The sequence below is a fragment of the Varroa destructor genome, unplaced genomic scaffold (genome assembly GCF_002443255.2).
Source record: "Varroa destructor unplaced genomic scaffold, Vdes_3.0 BEIS01000003.1, whole genome shotgun sequence".
NCBI lineage: Eukaryota > Metazoa > Arthropoda > Arachnida > Mesostigmata > Varroidae > Varroa > Varroa destructor.
The window spans coordinates 9,499,431-9,518,086 of NW_019211456.1; the positions used below are offsets into that span (position 1 = coordinate 9,499,431).

General features: G+C 43.9%; 1 protein-coding gene across 3 annotated transcripts in view; it reads left to right on the top strand.

The window, feature by feature from the left end:
- LOC111246362 (uncharacterized) overlaps positions 1–18,656 on the top strand; it is an 81,891-nt gene that overhangs the window by 5,469 nt on the left and 57,766 nt on the right. Inside the window, exons 1-2 of one of the 3 annotated variants that reach the window (XM_086984876.1) lie at positions 121–11,600; positions 12,476–12,911. The exons of the other annotated variants lie outside the window; for them this stretch is intronic. The gene's annotated coding sequence lies outside the window, so the exon portion shown is untranslated. Of the gene's footprint in view, positions 1–120; positions 11,601–12,475; positions 12,912–18,656 lie in introns of those variants that run through there. 3 annotated transcript variants of the gene reach the window in all.

The following is an 18,656-nucleotide window of genomic DNA, read 5'->3' on the forward strand; positions in this document are numbered from 1 at the left end:
TATATATATATATATGATGTTGTATCGCTACCTCGATGTTTTTCGAAATAACCCGACTTCAGACTCTGAAGTCGGTCTATGATGTCTAATTCTAGACCATATATATATATACATACATGGGTGTCTGTTATGAATCTCCTGTTAAATCCTGATGACTATTTTTCTAATGAGTAAAAAGCAATTCAATCCAGAACGATGGCCTATAATTTCGTTATGTATTAACCTTGCGTAGTGAAAATCGTATTTAGTCAAAACTTTACGCATCCTTTGTGTTTGTATGTAGGTAAGCCTTTTTTAGTAGGTAAATGCTTTACTTCCTGACCTTACGATGCTCCTGGTGAACGATATGACGGGTTTGTTACACATGATGCAAGATATTTCTACTCGATGTCGTCTAGTTGACGCAACAAAAAAGTTTTGTTGTGAGAGCTGTGGTCTTATAAAACACCAGCCAGATTCGTCTCTAGAAATAGATTTATTCAATGGCGAATGTCAGAAAGCGACTAGTCGCACACTAAAGAGAAACCAGCTCTAGTTCGTCAACGCATCCATTTAATACCGCTGACCATTCTTTTGAATTCACCTGGAATTCCCGCGACAGCGCTTATGACTACTTATTTTTATTTCTTTTTCTGTATTGATCTATATTCTTTTCCTGGAGTTACGACAGTACCAAGCGATATGGCGATCACCGTTGCACTACACCCCTATCTCCGTTTCTTGTCCTTTGTTCTACCTACTCCACGATGAACTTGAAGCCCACAAACGTGACGTCAAACTCGACTTTTTTTTGTCTCCCTCAATGCTCTTTTGTGCGCTGCTCCGAACAGAAAAGGCTATGTTGGTGCCTTTCGAGAGCAGAAAAGCGGCCTGCTGAAAGAGTGAACGTTGTGTTGTGGTGCGAGACGGTCGTCTTTCGCCCCTACGAAAACTAGCCCTTTGGGCTAGAGACGGTTTGTATGGTTCCTAGCCACCATCTCCTACTAGTTTACATGTGGCATGTTCATAATTTGTGCTCGCAGTAGCGATGTCACGAAGGCTATAAAGTGAATAGCGCGTCCGACTCAGTCGTCTTGTTATATTGGTCCTTGTGGTTTCGCTGCTGTTAATGATCGTAGGACATACCCGGTGGCCTGTATATAGATTTTTTGAGTGCAATAGTCATTATGATTTTATCTACTACCGTTCATCATTTCTAGTAAGAATATGCAATTCACAAAGGAATTCATCTGGAATGATATGTTGGCTCGTTATAGCTGCTACGAGGTAGGAAGCCTTGCAGAAGGACATCATAGTCGCGTAAGAAGCGTTGACTGTGACGAGCTGTGACCATAAATCAGCTAGCGGTAGAGTTGATTCGAGTTCTCCTGTAAGTTGCGCAGAAGCGACGTGTTGTCCTCAGTGAAGATATTCTGGGTTGTGTGAAGTTAAACTCCAAACGCAGTCGGGATGGCGGTCGCGTGCGACTGCGCGTGTGAGCATCTCGCTTCAACGACAAACAAATCGGGTATGGATATTCGAATATGGCATCTATGAGAAGAGGAAAAATCCTAATATTTTAATTGCTTTAGCTATATTATCGAATTTTCTATAAATTTATTCACAGAAAAAGCGTCTGATCGAGGCTAGTACTGGTTCTGAATTTACGACTAGTTCGAATGCAAAAGAACGGGTTCATAGCGACTGTCGGGCGACTTGAGCCGAAGCCGATATTGCGAAGTTCTCGATATTTTTTTAATTCTAATCGAATTTAAAAGCGAAAAACAATCAGTAAAACGAAATTTGCCGAATAGGCCTCCCGTAGGAAAGGAAAAAGGACAACTTTTAAAGTCACGAGCACGACTTACTTCCTGTGGCGATTGACAAACGGAGTGGCTTTTATTATTTGTTTTTCTTTTACTATAATTATATGGTGAAATAACAACAAAGACGCTATATCAGTAAATGTTTGGGTTCAAACAATTGAAGTCTCCTATATATGTATTTTCTCATACACGACGCGATTATGTAGGCCAGTAATTTTGAAGCATGAAATGCATGTTCCTATTTTCGTAGTTAGGAACTCTAGAAATATTGTAATAAGGCGCTGCTCTGTCCAAGTGTTCTTTTGCTGTGTATAAAGCTAGCTACCGGCGTCTGCTCCTGTATATCGCCAATTTAGCTTGACAGTTTTTCGCAGCTCTTGAAACTTCGTCAAATAACAAGGGATATCATATCGCTGGTCGATGAGGTCGCCTTCGATTGCCACCGTCGATGCTGTGTACATTTACTATCAATGCTGCACGGTCATGTCAACTGGATCGTCCGTCTACACTAGTTATCCTTCATCCAGCGAACGAAATGGCAATTTCTTCTTTTCGCTGGCGATACTTCCCCATGAGGCAACATCGTTGTGATGATTCGGCTCTTGGTGATTTCACAAAAATCATCAACAATCTTCTATTTGCCTGCCGCTGCTAATTCTACGATAGTTCCATTTTGTAGCACCGTCGGGTGCACGTCTGTGCGTGGAGGAGATCTATGTGATCGGCCGCAGCCTTCTCGCGATCCCTGTCGGAAGATCTTTGTTAGTCGGTGGTCCGCAGCCGGTGGTGACGAAAGTGCTGAGGCGACTGAGGTCGACATAAGTGAACTTCACCGACGCAGGAAAGCAAGACGGATATCGACGAAGAGTAGAAAGGGAAATAATCGAAGTAGAAGAAAAGACAGAAGTTGTCGAAGGCATTTAGTTGAACACGCGAAGCGATCGGTGGCAGATCGCAGTTTAGACGACAACATCGTTGTGGACGAGTTGCCTGGTCTCTCAACCCTCACGTGCCGAATGCAGTGCACCGCACAATCAGCCTGTCTGTCCATCCGTCCGCTCAGCGGTCGTAGATCTCGTCGACAACTTGTAAATTTATGTCTCGACTTCAGCGACCGCTGCCTCGGTCCAACAATCGCCAGTATCATTGCTTCCCTTGTCGTTATACGGTGACAGGTTCAATGCTTGCGCAGAGGCAGCTTGTCGACTGGCGATCCATGTCGGTACGATTTTGCGTTTTCATAGCCACCGATGGTCGGTCGGCGCTGTTCTCACATGGCCGCGAGTTCTGCACGACGCGTTCTTAAAACCGCACACAAAGGCTTGGGTAACGGCTGTTGTTGCCATTCCTCGATTTCAATACGTTTGCTTGGTACATGGTTGATCCTCGCAGTTGACTCCATCCGTTTGATTCTTGTTAATAAAGAATGCTGATGAGAAGTCGGGAGACTGCTGGCTATACAAGCAGGCCGACTTAGGACGGATGGCGTGTGCAGTTGTCGACGACAACGCGGCTCTCTTCTCGTTCTTGCCTTCCCAACACTTCGTCGGGCTCTGTCCGATTCAAGGTTTTGTGCTCCCCGCTCTTGCTTTCTCCACTCCCGCTGCGATACCCATGCTGTCACCGTTTCTGATACTCCCGATACGGCGACGACGGCGCTTAAACGTTTGGTACTTCAGTGGCAGTCTGCCTCGCTTGAAATGGTGCTTTGCCATTGCCGCTATTGCTAACTGTTGTCACCGACAATCTCTTCTTCCTTCAGACGCCGCATTACGCGTTTCTGATCTCAGCGCATCGTTGCCTCGTATTTGTTTGATGCTGTGCGATGCCATAGCAAAATTGCCCAATAATAATAATAATACCACGGCCATGTGTAAACTGGCCAGCAACTCTTCCTACAATTTGTTTTGCCAGAGGAACACACACAGGCGACAGCGAGCGGAAACGATAGAGACAAGCAAACGAGAAAAAGTCACCTTTTATTAAATTTATACTGCATTGTTTAGTACCAACTGTGGCCGTTTCAGTTTTGCATCGACACAATCCAGCTCTCTTCAACCTTAGTCGCCCTTCTGTGACAATACATACACTCTATATACATCTGTATATATTTTTCATTACCGCTCTGTATAGCCTTTAGTGCTTGTTTTTTTTTCTTAATTTCCACTTACGTGAAGTACTTTCAGAGTTGAAAATAAGAAATAAAGATAAGCCCGGTAAGTTGGCACCGGGCGAACAGATAGTAGCGCAAGCCCTGCAATAAGGATGCACGTTTGACGGCTAGTCATCGCTAATCGACGCTGGATCGAGACTGTATCCTCCAGAACCCATGTGGTGGTTTTTGCTTGGACGCCATCGGAATGAAACAGAAGTGGTTTACATGTAAATAATGTGAGTGTGATGGTGACGTATTCACTCAAGAGACGCTGACCGCCTAAAGGCTGTGCTTATGATACGTGGTGGACCAGTGCTGACTACCTGGACATAGTCAACAGAACATGTTCGGGTTTTTGTTGTTTCATCAAAAGATATAAGTAAAAGGAAATGAATTGTGGAACTAGACAACGAAAAAGGGCCTTGTCTTTGTTTTCGGGATGAGAGAACGAACTTTATCGTGCTTGACTCGAATTGACTAGAGATCAGCTAACGCGCCGCCGTATTACACGAAGGAAACCTTGGACATACGGAAAATCCCAGAATACCTGTCCATTTGCATCGAAACCTTAAATTTTGAAAATGCGCCTAATCTGAGGTAATGAGGAACGTGTATATTAGAGTCGGACACTTTGTGGTGGCCATCGTTCAGTCGTACGAAAACTTGCTTACATTGAAGTGGAGTTATCCCGACAGCCAATGGCAGTGATTAGCGAATGAATAACAGTTGTAGCTCAAACAAACAGACAAAAAATAACCATAACAACACAGTTGTAGGCAAATGGCCGATTCATGGCTTGTAAATAGGATAGCAGCTTCACTGGTCTGGCTGAGTTCAATACAACGGTTAGTAAAAGTGTCAGTCATCTCGAAGAAAATGAGTTAAGCGCAAGATGTCTATATGCCATCTTGCTTCGGATAATTATCTTTAATGCGATAATTGTCTGTGCCTGCGTAGGCCGTGATCTAGTGACTGCAGCTGTGTGAGTTCAGCACAAACTCAGAGTGCCCTCATGGGGGAGCTTTCCTTCCATGAATACAAAAAGGACGCCTATTATTGCAACATCTCACTGCATACAACGTTTCGATGCTGAAACGAGTCAACACCCTACGACTTTGTGATACCTATTTGTTTGGCGTATGTTCAGTTTTATCTAATGACAAACATGAGCTTCAGCCGAAGCAACTTCGCAAAGAAAGGACGCTGTCATCACAGGAATGAGCCAATAGACCTGAAAAACACAACCGTGCCTATTTAGGGTATACAAAAAGAAACCCATATTTGTGGTTATGGGAAACTGATACAAGTGAAGAAGAAAAAATGCAGTTGAATAGATCGCCAAGTGGGTCATAGTGGAATGCTGTTAACTCAGGATCAACCCCTGAGTCAACCTCAGTCTACTAAGGCCCACCCCGGGCAGTGCAGCTTTCTGTTTTATTCGTGCGTATTTTATGGGATTATTTTGAAAAGGCATTTTTTTTTTTTATCAGGTTTATTCTGAAGCGAAGACAATCTCGACAAACCGTCGGCTAATTGGTACGAATATCGACATCAAATAGACTGGTTTAATGTAACAATTGCTAAATTTTACTCCTAAAAGGATCTTCGTTACCTGTTAGTTTTTTGTTTCAAGGTTTACAAATATACGTGGCTTACTGAGAGCCATCAAAGAACCAAAAACCTACATTTGCAGTCGTTTCTCTTAAATCTATGATAGTGTGACAAACCCTGTGAAATTTTAGAGCCTGAGAATACTTATCAATATTAAGGTACCGATCGACATGAACTTTTTTTTGCTATAGTACTATTTCTTTTTGCTAAACGTTGACTTCAGCCAATTGGCCTATTCTGTTGCTGCAGCGTGCCTTCCATATACTCAGCTAACTTGCTTAGAAAGAGCTAACGTAATTGTGCTTATGCGAATAGAGCGTTCGATAGAAAATCTTCACTGTTTATATAACTTGCGATACATAGCTTATCCTATGAGTGCTTCAACCGCTCGTACGGCGAGAATCGACCAGTGATGAACGCTAGCGAGGAAGTAAACAATGAATGCGCTTGTTGTGCTTCGTCTTCATACGGGGACTTCAGCCAAAAATCAAGGGGGGACTATTCGAGTTCTCTATTCAGGCTAGTCGAAAGCTATATCGCCTCCGTTATAGTAGCGCGTATATACATGCGCCAATACATCCACGCTTAGAGCGCTAACAAGCCCCTTCCGGTCGACGATCGCTGTTTCACTTTTGCATGCCGTCTGTTGCTCCTGCTGTTTTGGTTCGCGTCGAGCCCCCGATTCGAAACCCTTTGACACACAACCCTTTGACTTATCAGGAGGAGAGACCCACCGGCAACATGGTCTGCTCGTTAGAACATGACAGGGGCGTGTTGCCAGGCGTTACCTGTCAGACCAGGCTATACTGTTCAGGCCAGTTCTCGAACGACGTGCCGGCCTCCTGCGTTTCCACGAGGGGACTGGGGTACTACGAAAGATAAACGGGCGCCATTGAATAAAAGGTTATTTTCAGAAGGGTATTTTTCCAAACCCATCTCTAACGTTTGCTGGATATCGTAATGCTCTAATATATCAGACAGGGTAATTATAATCGGCCATACACAATTGTGTTACTCTTGCGCATTCTCATTCTTTAAGAACATCTACGTCAACGAGACCAAAGCCGCAATCCAGAGAGTTAGCTATGCCGTCACGCCAGCTATAACACTGCGGATTCCGAGTGGCGTAAAGACACTAGCGACAATGCAATATCGCTCTCTTGCTACGTTCACGCTAGTTCGCGCGAGCGTTACGGTTCGACCCACACACACGCACCGATGAGCCGCGTGGAGTATTCGACAAGCAGCAGCAGCAGCAGCAACGCTGTCCTACGAATAGTGGCCATGGAACGTTTAGATCTTCTATTCTGCTTTCAGCGTGGGTGACCGACGATTTTGATATGGCGATGGCAACGATTATAGCGACGCTGGTTTATGCAACTTTTGGGCGTTCTACGAATAGATGTGTATGTGTGCGTTGTGTACGTCCGCCATTTGGTGGAGTGGTATAATAGCGCAGATTTATTGTAGAGGCCACTCTCAGCTGTTCAGCAGTATAAGCTAAATTTGCTCGAGCTGGAGTGAGAGTTCTCGAGCAGACAAATAGGGATAAAAAAAAAAATGCCACAGACTTTTCTGTGATTGGGATGGCTTGGAGCAGCTTCATAAAGCCACCTCACTGGGCACTCTCTTCGTGGTGGCGAGCATTTTCATTCTACCACTGGCTCTCTCGTTACGCTTGTTAATCGTTTTGGCTCATCATATATCGTAATGGGGGTTACGCTCTCAATGAACGCTTGCAATCATTCGTTCACGCACTGGCCAAACCTGTTGTGTTAGTTTGCTGTTACGTTGTTCCATAGAAGCTATAATGGGAAAAATGAGATCCGCTAACGAACATAACAGGGAGGGCGTGTGGACTATTTCGTTTCGTGAAGTGGGCCAGATCAGGTCGGGTTGGGCCTGGGTTTGTTGATTGCACTATGTCAGCGGGAAACCGTAGCGTAATAATTGTCCCCGTTATGCGGTGACGTGCATTCGGGTATGTAAGCGGACACGGACATAGGAATACACAGGTGCATACAGGCGCACAGACAGACATATGCTAACCAGGCCAGTGTCACGGCGCGCTGATGCAAGCGAGCGGGCGAACGAGTAAACGACTGAGCGATTCTATTATACAACGATACAGAGAACGAAGAAGAATCTGTTGATGGTGAGTTTACGAACTGCGATTGCCACTGTGGGTGAGAAAATGGGTGATGCCGGTATGGCGACGACGTTATGGCCGACGATGGCATTGCCGGTCCCGCTGCCACCGGTTGGCACAGCAAAATCCAAATGTATAAGCCACTATGCCTTAGTGTTATGTCAAAAAGTCCGCGTACATAGACATATTACAATATGATAGTGACGGTAGTGGTGAAACAGCACATCACCAAGACGTCTGCTGACGACCGACCATTGACGGAATCGCAGACGTAGATAGCTCTGGCTTTTGAAACATAATCTATTCAGTGTATCTGCATGTATTGTTCAGAGGAAATTTAACCGGCTCTTTGTGAGGCCTCACTGTCAACACTTACGACATTGGTCAGGATTCTAATGATACTGAATGTAACTAAATAGCATATCCGTTCAACATACCGAATGGAAATTTAGCAGTACGGTCTAAACGCGTAGCGCTGATGGCACGAAGACGCTCAGCGTGACTAACAAGCCGCAGAAAGGGACACTGCCATCATTGTTAACGATTTTCGAAGAACAAAAGATCGGTAAGTTGACGAATTTAACGAAACATTCACAAACGGTCCTCGTTCAAACATGTACGGTAGTTCGTTCCCATATAATCTAAATATATCTGTCTATGGTTAAAATCCGATATCCGAAAAAATAATAATAATATTAATCCTATTATTGTTGGCATCTGCGGTAAACGTACTTCTTTTGACAAAGGTTTGCATTCTCTTAAACTGCCACTATTTCGATATCGCTAGATGTCTCATTTAAGTGAGCCGCGGTAGCTGAGTTAATTGCGGAAGCGTCATCCGTGTCTCAAAGAACAAAGTGCAGATGTTCAAGCCAAACACAATAAATCAAATCAAGGTGCTCTTCCTAAGTGACTAAGTGTTTGCCTATTACAAACGTACGCTTCTTCTTTGGGTCGTTACCGGTGGATTCAGAGCCTTCAGCTGTCTCTCGGTTGAGTAGCCAGCCACTTGAAGCGCAGAAAGTCATCATATGATCACACAAGGTAAAACTCAACGAAACGCGAACTCGTGTCACTTCGTGTTCTAGATGCTTGGACAAGGTGCGAGTCCGTTGTCAGCAGTGACCAAGGCGCCTGTTCACAACATTCTGAAGCTCTGGCTCTGATGGAGGAGGACTTTGTCTCGTACGGCGATCTCCTGAACAGAAATCGACAGCGACGACTGGAATTAAACAACCACTTGGCCACGATCTTGGCTGACGCAATGAGCATCAACACGTTGTGGCCGTTGGACTGAGTCGAGTTAGGCCGGCGAAATGGTGTTTTCATGCCTATTTCCTTCGTACGCTCACTGCGTTCGTGAGAAACGTAGCGACGATTCAGACCGTCGAAGCTCAAAACGCGATCAAACCTCAAATCGGTTCATACGAAGTGAAGCCGATCGGGCAAGCAAATGAACTAGCGGCTAAGGTGCTCAGACGAACCTTCACTAGCTTTGACATAGAAAGGTCTATTCTTTACAAAGATCAGTCGACATCCTGAGTCTACGATCTCTGCCTGACTGGCCATTTTCGAGTATCGAGGAAACCGAATCGATTTGTCACCGGTGAACATTGGTCGCGCACCTGAAGATTTGAACGGGGGCGTTCATTAAAAGATTCAGGTTGCAGCTGAAGAAAAATCATATCAAATGTTCACATCTACAAGCACGACTCAAAACTTTAAGGTGGTCGTCACTGACTTACATGGTAATATATAGGTACATGGCGACGCTGTCAAAGAAATCAGGACAAAAGTGGTGCTGTGGCTCTTGGCAAAACAAATAATCAGATGTATGAAGAAGAATACCCAAAGAGTTTTTATTCTGTAGATGGTGCACAAAGTCGCAAAATATACTCAAAATATAATCCCATATATATATATTTGTAGTAATAATCAACAGACTTGATATTCCGATACCGTACAAATGCAAGTTATTTAGACTATGCATATATCCCGCTGCTGGCCGATAGGTTATGCACGCGAGGAGGCCACACTGCATTCAGTTAGAACACAGGAGACGTTTGCTGACGGGGCGTCGCGCTACACTGGCTGAGAAAGTCCACCGAAGCCTTCTCCACTGCTCAACGATGTCAATGCCTTTCCTCGTGTCAGGCTTCAGCACGTGTGTGTATGTAGTCACTTCTAACAGGCACGTACATTCATTTTGCGGAAGACGAGTAAGTCGCACCAGCGCAGCTCCAGGATGGTGACTACTATAAGTCCAGCAAGAGTTTTCAGAGAAGTGCACATGTTTGAGATGGTTGAGCTGATGCAATCGATAAAAGATGTTGTCATCTGTTATTGTAGGCAAGCGCTCTTTTAAAATCGCTACTGCACACTGGTGCAGGCAATGCGATGCTGGTCGAGTCCCTTTACGCTACCCGCGTTGCTTAGCCAGTCTTGTCGCACGACTGAACTCATAAACGATGTGTGTGCTCCATCGACTTCAAGATGGCGATCGTGAGAGCACATTTTCGCGGGCTACTGTAGTGAGGTTTGAGATATAAGGTGCTTCGGACTACCGAATGAGTCAATACAACGACAAATCTACGTCCAGTACCTCGGCAACACAGACTAACTTATGGGCGTATACCTAAGATCTGTAGGTAATACCACCTGGCTTACAGACTATACTGAAAAATAGGTAGATAGGTCACAAGACGGTTGAATGCACATGAAATGCGGCCATCTCTATTAATTAAAAAAATAAAATAATAGTACTAATGTATTGAATATGTTGTTCTAAGCGTTTATTATAGATAGAAATGTACCAATGGCTTTGACTTTGTCTAGAACGTTTTAAGTATTAGCGTGCGTATTTCAAAAAAACTAACACTGAAGCATTTGTGCTTTCTCAGCCAGCAGCGAGCAATCTCAACCAAGGATAACGATGGCAAGGAAGACTTTTAAAGATCCCTAACGAAATGAAGAATTGTATATATAAAGTTTACGAATATCCTACATCGCTTACTGTCGCATAAGTCTTATTCTAAGTTGCTCGTTCCAAGCATTCACTCTCTTGGTCGCATTGGCTTCTCAGGGGTCTTCAGGGCTTTATCACACTCAGACGCTTTAAAGCGTCAGTTCACTACTGACGTTGACACTGATCAGAGCCCTATATGAGCTTCAGAACTCGCGCAGCAGTAAACTAACTGCTGAGTAAGCCCTAAGAAGGTGACAAGTCACACATGCCCGGTTTCGTTCGTCGACTCTTTGTTCCTCCAAAGCTCCTTCAAAGTCCTCAAAGACAACGACGATGCCGCTGCGTGTCGAATCTGACGCCTTCTGTATTCCCCAGATCCAAAATGCAGTTACACCTACAAGTCCCACCTTCTTCCCTGCTGAGATCGTCCTTCTCTATAAGCATACGCGGATCTACAGACCAGATCGTGTGTTCTAACCTATCCATGTCCATATGCTCTTCTTGGCTGTCTTATGAGCACATCGTAGCGCGTAGTGCAAGCGTCTGGGTACAAGGAGCTTACGCCTTGCCATGGGATTGGCTCGATACAAAGCAACTGATGCGCATGCCCATCTTCGTTGGGACAGGCTAGGGGGCTAGTGTGGCCCTCGTGGGTCACGTGTCGGACACGCGCTCGTACAGGAAACATGACCCTATCCTCAAGATATTACTTTCTTGTCATCCCATCATGTAACAACTGAATTCGTCTTATGGCCTTACTGAACAATGTACGATGTCTGCCTGCGTCTGTTGCTCAATTGAGAACGGCTCGATTGTTGTTTAAAGAAGTTGAGCGAAGTGAAATTGCTAATTTCGTACACTTTCCTAAGCTGTATGACTAAGAGACAAGTGAACTTGGTAGTGGTAGAGCTCAAGGTAAGCTTCAAATATAGATTCCCTTTTGACGCAAGCAAATGGCTATTGTTGTTTCGCTGGACATCAATTTTGGCAGATTTTACTCTTTTTTTTTTGCTTTTTCTATATTATTATTATTAGTGTTTTCAACTGCCTTCCTTGTCTGAGTTTGATATAGGAACAACGTACGGAGCTATTGGTGCGTGCCGTTAGCATCGTCTGCATTCATAGTACGTACGTTCGTACGTATAACTTGTTACATATAGAATAGTAACCTAGTCATAACTTATTATGGGTCGCACGTGACAATCGCCATTGTAATAACAACAACAATAATAATAATAATAATACTTTGATGAATTTAGATTTGAGAATTGGTTACTCAAAATCTCGATTACAATGTGATATGCAGGACTTTTATTTAACTTTATTAATTTTATTTAACTTTTACGTTCCATATCATGTAATACGTACTCGCTACACGTGCTACGATGTACGTAACGCACACGAAAACCCGATCTCCTTCAACAACTCGGTGATACTTTTAATAGACTCTCTATTGAATTCATTGCGAAATTTACTATGTAGTTTAAGGGACAAATATGAGTGGCTTGGTAAGTGATTAGAAATTTTCACAAAAAAAAGGAAGTCCTTAGCAAATTCTACGTCATGGCCACGTCATCATTATCTTGGCAAGTTCATTCGAAGGCTGCTATTAATCAAGCGGATAGTTAACCAATAGAACTTGGTTTGTACACAGACTGCAGGCATTTTTCCCAATTTCTGCAACTAAAAGATGCCAATGTCTAAGCCTGACCGACACCCTCTCTCTAGTTGGTACAGCCGCTAGGGTTATTATGAAAGCGCTTTACTACTAATCACTATTTCGGCTACAGCACAGTCTGTAGCTAACGTGACGGACCACAGCCGGGGCGGAAACGGCTGCCAATGAAAGCGGACGACAAGGTAGAGTCATCGACTCGGGGCAAGTCAGCATAACAAGCAGTCTCGCAGGCATGGAAGCAAAGAAGGCCGTACTGAACGGATCCGCTAGGGATAACAGATATAGAAGCATTTGACCGGGCCGCTTCAAAGGAACCGCGGCGGAATTCAATAAAATACTCAATTGCAATTAGCGGATGGCAAACACCTCGCAGCCAGCCGCTTGCCAACGATGTCTGAAGAATTGAGCGAGCGCAAAGCGAAAAACGAAGATAGGAGAAAAGGATTAGCAGGAAAGCGCTGGCGTTAGCCACTAGGAGGTGCAGACGACAACGAGGGAATGAAGGCCGAGCGACGGACAAAGTTCTCGATGACGGCGGCCAGCAGAAGGTACGTCCCAAAGGTAGAGATAAGATGCGTATTGGGCATGATGCTGCTCAAATGTTTATACTACGTTGGATCGAGAAGCGGAAATATGCTGCATGAGTATTACGATTTTGCGAAACATTTCTTATGATAATCCTCGCTGTCCATAGTTTCATATATATCGCCTAACATTACGGTGTCCGACGATGGACGGGTCGTGTTTTCGAGAACTAAAAACTACGGATAACTGGATACCTAATTGGATGTACCTAGAAGGCGACGGATAGGTAAAAGCGGTTCATTGCAAAGTAATTTGCGGTATAAACTAATAAGATCGCTTGTCCCAACGGGCTAGGGACTCGCCCAGCAAAAGATTCTCTATTCTCAGTGCTGGGTAATTGCCTAATCCTATAATATCACATATATATATTCGTCTTTCAATTTCGTTGATACTCATTTAAATCAATACAGCCACGAGTTATGTATCGTATACGATCTTCGTGTTCACACAGCAGTTCCCAAGCAACAATTTCCGCTCTGAGTGTGCCGCGCAGGAAAACCTACGCATTTTTTCTCCGTACGAGCTTAGTCGCGCAGCAGACCCCTCCCAACGTGTTAACCCTGTCGGCGTCAGCTCAAAGTCTTCACGACTCCCATCAAACGTCGGCCGGTTCCACGCAGAGGAAGTCACTCATACTCACGTGTTGCGTACACGTAGACCCATAGAGGAAAACGCTAATTTGATCATGATACAGCAGGTCGCTGTCGGTCCTTTCCTTTATTCCCTCTTCTTTCACTGGCGCCCGTTGCTGAAGACAGCGGCAGGAACAACGGCGGCAGCAGAACGCCAAGATACATGTAACAATGGTTTCCTTTCTGGACCGATTTTCATACGTTTAAAGAGAATGATGTTAGATATAGACAAACATCCACCAAACGATTGATATATGTTCTACGTGTTCGCGTTTGTGTGCAAATCATAACAAAGACATAAGACAACTTGCCGTTGTTTTCCCTACGCACTTTGGTTGTATATTTGGTGACTTTAGGGAGCAGTTTTGAAACTATTTTGACTAGAAATAGTGTTCTCTTGCGGCTTCAGTATTTACAAGTATAAGAAGCATGAATATGACCCGAGTTCATTTGATATTAATTAGGCCGGCAGTCGATTGCGAAAATCGTGCAAAGGTTACTATTTAATCAGCGGTGAGTGACGGGTGTTTTTGTTAACTATGACGCATCTTTCACTCGTTCGTGACTACGATATTCAAATGGCGTTTGAGGCATGGACTATTGCCATCTTGTTTCGCTTGTCGCTAAACCAACCCAATCACGCGCTTTCATCCAGGTGGTAATTTTCAGTAGTGAACACGAATCAATATATTGTGCCCAGGACCAGTAGGGCTGCCTTCGGCGGCCCGTGCTTTTAGCCTCGCTATTTTCTCTTCGTGTCACAGCTAGATTTCCATTTGTTCCCAGTTTAACAATGTTGATTCAGCCGATAATTTTCGCAAGAAAACGATGAAAAGCCCACTGTGATGAGGCATGTTTAACACGGCATTTGATTATGACCAGTTGATATTGTTTTTCCGTCCATACGAAGAACGACGTTCAACAAACGCTAAATAAACTGAGATCTGGATGAGGACGAAAAACATTGATTGGCCAACTCTAATGCTTTGAGCGCTAATTCTATTAATTACCATAGTTTAGTCCAGTATCATCACTGGACAAAATTATTAAATGATAAGGTTTCCTATATATATATATATATATATTACTTTTAATAATATGACAAGTGAGGTTGATGAACAAGTGAGGTTAATTGCCAATAGCCTCTTTCTAGGAGGAATTCATTCCTATCTTCTACCCTGAGCATACGCACCTCCTGTGTCATAAAAAAAGGCAATTAGGGCCGTCAGCTGATGCTGGATGGGGGAATTATGCTTACGTCGTCTATGATGAAAAGTTGAATTGAAACAACAGTCGCAGTCAACGGATCCCATCGGCAGTGGATCGTTGGGATCTAGAAGCTCTTGCTAATGCAATCCCACTATATCGAAAAATATTACTGCGATTATAGTACCTTCTGTTATGTCTTAGGTGCTATAAATGTCTTATGCATCCCCAGTAGGTTGCCGTTTGCAGAAGCTTTTCTACGAAAATCTCTTTAAGAAACAGCAGATCTATCAGAATATCAGACTCACGCCTCTGAGTCTTGTCATTTGGCCTGTCATTCCATCGGCGGCTTTTCTCACTCGATGACTGTCGCTACTTACGTTTTAGTGAATCATTATGTCTCAGACACCTCAGCAGGACATAGCTGGCCATCTTGTAGACCTTAGTCGATGTCACAAGGGGAGATCTTATGCCCTTCTACGAGTAGCTCTGCAATTTACATTTGTCAGCTAAATGTCGAATACAAATCTGCCCAGAAAAGCTACAAGTACGTATAGGCTACTTTGCACCGAACGCTGAGTACTAAGGAAAAGATGTGAGCCAATTTAACACCTCAATCTCAGATACGGTAACCTGCAGGGCGGGTGCCTCCGCCATATGTTTGCCTCTGTATTCAATGTAGTGCATATCATTAAAGTAGATTGTCATTGCTGTGTGTGCACTCTATGAAGTTAACTAAATTATCTATTATATACAAATATCTATACTAAATATAGACGTAAATATCATATTTAGTAAAGTTGTTTAAACTAACGTCGTCCTTCTTCAGTCCATCGAAGCAGTTAGTGCTCCAGTGTTCCGGCGTGTTTTTTTTATAGGATTTGGCATGTGATGACTCTATGATTACCCATTGATAATAAAAAACATCCTGTGCCAGCAGCTTAGACAGATGTGTTGTCAGATATTTATAGCGAAGTATTAGTTGGTGTTTACAAATTTCTATGTCACTTACGTGCAAAACGCTGAATATAGTAAAATTCTATTAGAAATAATTAATGGGGTACCCATCATCAGACCATCATCAGATAATACCCATCAGACAAGGTTTACTACGACACAAAACCTCAATCCTTTTAAGAAGTTAATTGCAGCGAGCACAGGATAATCTATCACTGAGAAAATGTTAACGAGAACATTTGTCCTACCAAAAATGTCGCTATACAAAAACGTCCTTGGCCAAAAACTTAAGAAAAGAGGTACATCTAAATTGATGTCTACTTGCTATTACTGCTAGTATCTAGAAGTAATAAGGCGTTCTTATCTCAGAAGCAGTAGCATATGCACATACATGAGTAAGTTGATCACCTACACGTTTTTCTGCACTGAGTCATAACTTAGCTGGACACTGCAGTAATTTTCGCCGACTCACCAGTTAACTAGTCTTAATCGCTTCTAATTATAGATAGAGACGAATGCCAAATTTATAGATACCTGAATAAGAAAGGAGGGAGCTATCTTCCATGTTATGTTATCTAATGACGAATAGATTTGAAGCCGATGACATCGCCGTACCCACTCGCATCCGGGGGATTGATTATGCTTTTTGCTGCTGCGATATCGATAAACGTAGAAAACGCTAAAGTTTACAACGGCAAGCCACTTGAGCGCGGAACGAGTACACTTTCGTCTTCGAATAAATGAATCAGCCAATCCTCTTTTCACTTGAACGTTTGCAGGACCAGTTTCTCCCGAACACTTTGGCTTATTTCACAGGCCCTCGTTCTATGAACGGTCGTTGCCGCTGCTTCTCCGAAATCGGCAAGCGTCGACGCTAGACAAAAAGCGAAAGCTACATGTCGCCAGGTGGGCCAATCATTGGGGGCCTGCGGTAAGGACTAAGCCACCTTTGTCCTTCTGCCACATGCGTTATACGGCTGCAGCATCAGTGCTCTTAAACATGGCGGATAGAGTCACTATTTTCATCGACAATTTCTGCGACCACGATTATCTCGTATCGTTTTGTCTGTGTTTGTGTAAGACGCATGTGTCTCTGTGATTGTATTTGCACGGATGGGTGTTAGGTTCATGTTTGCCGTTGCTGCTGCCGTTGTCGAATGTCAAATGTAGTTGATCATTCGTCGGACGACGAACGACGATGCGCCGCCGTGAAATTCATCATTCTACAAAAGCGAGAGGCAGTTGCGTCCGCAAATAGGGAAGCGTCTTGTGGGGGGCAGAATGGCAAAGGAGCGACATTATCTAGTGACCAACAGCCGTTCGAGATGGATCTGCTCGCGAGTGTTATTCCTCCAGCAGGTTCACTTTACTCTAAACGTCATCGCGATCAGTACCTTCATCACCACTTCCACAACTATGACTGTTGCTATTGTAAACCGGTTGTCCCAAAGTTCGACTCTTCTAGTTCTGCAGGCAAATCTGTGCTACGCCTGCCGAAATGGCCAGAATTTCCTGTTGGTATTGATTGGATGAGCGTAATTTTCGGATGACGCGCTCTTTCTTACGTCAGCATTCCGCCTAACCGGTATCGGATTGACGAGCGGATCAGCGGCCGATCCCGAGCTCAGAACCTTTGGATGTTCTTGAATTCGTAGCGGTACCGTTGCCGATCGGTACTATTCGTTCACCTCACGGCTATAGTGGTAGCTGCATCATCTGTGAGTTGGAGCGCTGACTATTAATGCACTTATTTTCTTGGCGATACTAGTCCGCTTTGAAATCAGTAAGTAAAACTTAGCTACAATTCTCGATCAACTGTTGGTGCCAAGTGGGACGGATCAGCAAGCGATCATGAAGGCAGCCAAGATGCACTTTGGTGCCTTTTGTCACTTCTAAATACTCAATACTAGAACAGTTTCATAGAGACAGAAGAAAGAGAAAGCGCTAGCCAAGTACAGGAATAGCGAGAAATACGCCGACACTTCACTCGCTCTGCAACAAGCATTGGCCTATACGTATAGGCATATGCAGTGATATTTATCCAATTGTCGCAGACGCTCGCTTCTGGGTCTGCAGAGTAAACGCTGGTACTTCTTATCAAGACGTTGCTTCGTCTAAACTGTGATGACCGCCACACCACTTTATTTCAGCACGTATAAAGGACAACGTTTATGTGAGATGAACGACGTTCGGACGACTACGGTACTGCTACGCCGGATGTCAGTCACTTCTGAGCACGCCACGCAAATGCTAACAATAGTCACGTTTACAATCAAAACTTTCGAAATGTTTTGAAACGGCCCTAGGCAAAAAGGTTTGGGAGATGGCAATGATAAACCCCCTCTTCTTCGTTCCCCCTTTTTTTACCGCCATTTCTATACGATACTGTAGATTCTTCCGTTGGACTATCGTTATACTATACTGATTATCATTCTGCATGTTTGTCTTGTGTATTCGCTATGTTATGTGGTGACTCGAAGGCAGCCAACGAACCTTTCTATTTGGCTAGATGCTTGAATGCAGTGGGACTTTTTTCTGCTATTTTCATTTTGTTTTCCTTTTCGCAGTCTGATGGATCACCTACTCGTAGTGGCTAACGGCAAAGGAGGCGGTGGTCAGGAGGGTCTTCAACTAGCCGGATCACTTTCAACGTTCGTTTTGGGTGGATCAGAAGACCAGACAGATGCCACGCGTACTGATGATGAACAGTTCGCCGCACAACGCACTAGATAATACTATATATCAGAATGAACAGACAGCGAAAAAGCAAATGGGGGAGAACCGGAGGACATGATACACTGACGGATAAGAAGTCAGCAAGAATACAAATACATGTTGACGTAAACTAGATCCTGCCTCAAAAACTTTAGAAAAATTCTCGATGCAATGTTAAAACGTTGATAAGAATTAACA